General features: G+C 57.3%; 1 protein-coding gene across 2 annotated transcripts in view; it reads right to left on the reverse strand.

The window, feature by feature from the left end:
* Positions 1-3,011, reverse strand: part of Ctif (cap binding complex dependent translation initiation factor) — a 267,920-nt gene extending 264,909 nt beyond the window's left edge. For both annotated transcript variants that reach the window (XM_029472081.1, XM_029472083.1), the window contains exon 1: positions 2,728-3,011. The gene's annotated coding sequence lies outside the window, so the exon portion shown is untranslated. The remainder of the gene's footprint in view (positions 1-2,727) is intronic.
* Between the last annotated feature and the right edge of the window lie 1,265 nt (positions 3,012-4,276).

The raw sequence follows: 4,276 nt of genomic DNA on the forward strand, positions 1-4,276 counted from the left end.
AAAAAAAAAAAAAAAAGAAAGAAGTCACTGTTTAAATAAAAAGCTGTGGGCACTAGCTACACAACTATTTTCCCGGCACTGGGGAAGTAGAAGTAGACCAGGCAACATTGGGGAGCCCCTGCCTTAAAAATAAACGCAAAGGTCTGCAAAGAGAAATCACAAGAGGAAGAAAGCTGTCCTTTACCCATTGAAAGGCTATAGGCAAGTGACATCATTTTCTGAGCCTCGGTGTCCTCATCTGCACAGTGGGATTAGCCCTTCCCTACCTCACAGGATCCTCTTAATAACTGTACTATGTGGTGGGGAAACCCCCGCTCTGTAAATTCAGAGAGACATGTTCTTGTTCCAGCAATCTACTCACCTCGCACGATACCCAGAAAGCCTTGCAGATTACTGTCATCACCAGGATAGGCACTGGACATGACACACCGCTGAGCCTATTGCTATCAGCAGAGTCCTGTTTCACATACTCAGAGGACTTTTCTTGGGCTACCCAAGAGCATCATGACACTATGTAGCGTCTATTGAGGGCAATCTGTTCCTATACAATTGGGTTGTTTGAAAGTTCCGGAGGTTTCCTTTCATGGACTACCGGCTGCTAGGAAGCAAGATTCCAGAGGTTTGGGCCCAGCCCCTACGCTGGGCCAAGAGGAACCGGGCAGGACAGCCCATTGCTCCTCCCAGTGCTGTGCCGCGCCTCCCTCTGAGCAGAGGCGGTGCTTAAGCCGTGTCACTTTCGACCTGGGGAGGCTCCCAACACCAGAGCCTGAGGTGTCCAGGCGGTGCAGGGGCCCCTAGCCAGTGAAGGATAATCTCAGAGCTTCAGAAATGACAGCCGGGAGGGCGGGGTAGGCAGAGGCGTGTGATCCGGCAGACCTGCGGGCAGAGGTAGACAGGGTCTGCCAGGCAGGCTTTGGTTCTCAATTGAAGAACAGAAATCAGGGAGGGGTAGCTGAACGCGTGGATTCTCTCTAGGATCTGGGAAGGCAGCGCACAGGAAACGCACAGGCACGAGCATCACCGGGAGCCTCCGTGCTAGGGGCCAAGGATCCTAAACATGGTTTGCTGGGGATGAGGGACACTAGAGCTCGGGCGGATCCTCCCAGCCCGCAGGGTGGGCAGCCAGTCACTGGGCTAGGGAAGACGAGAGAAACGTAGAGGGAGGGCCACACAGAGCTTGGGACTCCCAGGCAGCCACAGAACCCAAGCCACCCTAAGGTCTTCCCCGGAGCCAGCCTAAGGATTCCTTAGTAACCCAAGTGTGGACACACATAAGAGACAGCCCAACTCACACCATTTGGGGCTAGCTGGTCCAATCCCAAGAGGCATCCACCCCACGCTGTTCTCCACTATGCCGCCCCCTCCCAGACCAAGCTGTGTGTACACACACAAACAGTTGGGCGGGGGAGGCGACGCCTCCCTCCTGGTGGGGACACTCAGGGCACAACCACCGATCCCTCCCCTCTAAAAGCCGCGCCCCCTTCCCAGTTCACACTCCCCCTGGCCCCTACCCTGAGAACTCCTCAAAATCAGACCAGGGCTGCCCGAGTTCAGGGTTTGAATCCTGGACTGTCTTTTTCGTGCCAACAAACAACCAGCTCCGATACCGGGTCTCGGGGATGCCTCCTCCTGTGGCATTCAGGAACCCGCACGCGGCCCTCCCGATCCCGTAGACATCTACCTCAGCCAAGCCACCGCTCCCATCTCCCCCTAAAACCTGCACCTGTGACCATCACCAGCTAGTTCCCCCCAGCAGCCCACTCCACGGTCTTCGGGCTGCCCGCCAGCAAGAACCGGCTTTTTGGAACCTGTCAACTTAACCCCAGCTCTGTAGGGCGTATCTATCCCCCCACGCCCCCCAGGCCCCATCACTCAGAGGCCACAGGAATGATCATCCTTAAAGCCCGGCAGAATCACCACGGTGTAGGACGGCCAAAGCCGTCACTGCAATGGCTCCGCCAAGGCGCCCTCCACTGCTCCTATCCGCCGCGCCCTCCACGGCCGGCGGGCTCACCGGGGACGAAGGGAGGGGTCTGCTGCCTGTCTAGACGAGAGCCATCCACACACATCCCCAAGCTCGCAGGGATGGCCATCCGCACGGCAGGGGAGGGCAGCGTGAACACACAGAGTCGTGGGTTCCCTCCCTCAAGCCCGAGTGCTGCAGCCGCGCCCGCAGCGCCTGCAGCCGCCTCCCCAGCCGCGCTCCGACCTCGGCGCAGCGCGCGGTCGGAACAGCTGCAAGTTTGCCTGGCGCTGGAGCAACTGCTCGTTGCAGCAAACGAGGCTCCAAAACAAAAGGGAAAGGAATCTTGCTCACGAGCTTCCTCCCCGCGGGTCGGAACCGGGCACAAGACGTCGGCTACATCGCGCGGCTCCAGCCCGAGTGAGGCTCCAGACGCGCGTTCCCCCCAGGAACCCCTCTGGGTTCCGGAGCTCTGGTGTCACGGTCCCCACCGCGCGAGGAGCTGGGCCCACTACAGGACAAACCCTGGGAGAGGGCGAGATCGGAGAGTGCGGTACCCACTAGACCCAGAGGAGGGGACTAAGGATGGGTGCGGACACCGGGCTGGCTAAAGCACTGGGAGGGGGAAGGGGGAGAATTGTTTGGAGCGGTTTTCCCGGATTTATCTATAATCGAGAGCACGTCACGTATCCCTCCTCCCGGGTCCCCGAATCCACCCGCAAGTCGAGGTGACTAAAAGAGGAGGGAGGACAAGGGATGCTCACCTCGGGGTTCCTCTCGCCGCCGCGCGGAGCCCGCGTCGGGGGTGGGGGAAGGGGGCAGGGAAGGGGAAGGGAGGGACCAGGCTCCAAAGAGCGGACTCCTGCTGGGAGTTCGGCGCGTCCCAGCCGTGAGGGGGATCCGGCACCTCAGCGGACCGACCCAGTCGAGAGGGGAGGGAGGGAGGGAAGGGAGACAGGGAGGGAGGGGCAGGCAGAGGGAGGGAGTAGAGGAAGGAAAAAAAAAATGATCCCAGTACTGACACAGGGAAGGAGAATGTAGGAGAGTGACGTCCGGGCCCCGCCTCCCCCTCCGGCCACGTGCAAAGACTTGAAAGGAAAGAGGGAGACGGCGAGCCTGCTGGGTAATGTAGTTCGCCTTTCTTTCCTAGGATGGCGGGCCCTGGAGAGCTGGGAACCCAGGGGGAAAGCCGGGGAACTGCCTGGACAGAGTAGTGTTGCTACGCCGATGCCTGTGACCTCTTGCATTAGCGGGGACCTCCACGGTGGGGGACAGAACTGAGGGCGAAGGCAACGTCTGAGCTTGCGGAGATAACTTGGTTTTAGAATCAGGCAGGCTGTGAGGATAAGGACTCCGAGCTTAAAGTATAAAGCCTGTCCCAATGGCAGATAAGAGAAAGCGTAATGTATGCTCTGGGAGCGATGATGTGTGTGTGTGTGTGTGTGTGTGTGTGTGTGTGTGTGTGTTGGGGGGGGGGGACACAAGTGGCGTTATTAATGCGGCATTAAGTGCCACCGTCGGTTATTGAGATTCATATGTTATAATTAACGTTTGCGCATCGCTCGGGCAGGGGCGGGATGTTGTAATTAGATATGCACTTTGCGACCAATTAATTTTCCATTGGCCATGCTAAAAGCTGGGACGCCGGCTGGAGGAATTCCATGCAGTGGATAATTCGGTCATCACTTGATCTCCACTGTTTTGGTTAAAACGGTGGTTATAGCACAGAAGCCTCCAGGAGAAATATAAGATGCTGCATGCATCACCAAGCAGTGGAGTCAGGTGCATAGTGGAGGTGCCGGAACAGACCCGCTGAAGAAATCCTTTGAGTGATTAATTTGTAAAACATCTAATGAGCACAGCTGGACATGCAGGGACCTGTAAGGCCCTCAGCCTTTGCCTTCCAGGAGCCCAATCTTGTAGGAGGGCCTTTCACAGTCTTGTGAAAGATGGGGGTAAGTGTCACTTGATAGGAAGGCTTCCAGGGGGGACCCGGTCCTGAATGAAGAGTTACTAAGGTTTTTTAACGAGGGGCAGGCATCTAGTAAGGCTCTGGAAGGCTCTAGATTCAAGAGAAGAGTTGCTAATTCTGCAACTCCAGCTATTTGGCTGGATAGGGGACATGTTGCTGGGAGAGGGGTTGCAGAAAGGAAGGAATGGCTAGGAAGTGAGTTTAGAGGCCAGAAGAAGCCTGGGGCAGCTTGCTAGAGGAGGAGGGGCTTCGGGTGAGCCTGGAGTGATGAGTGGGATTTTGTTTTGTAGTGAGCTTTGAACACTGATTGAACCAGGCCACTGGGGGGGGGGCAGGCGGGG

Source organism: Mus caroli, chromosome 18 (genome assembly GCF_900094665.2).
Source record: "Mus caroli chromosome 18, CAROLI_EIJ_v1.1, whole genome shotgun sequence".
NCBI classification, from domain to species: Eukaryota; Metazoa; Chordata; class Mammalia; order Rodentia; family Muridae; genus Mus; species Mus caroli.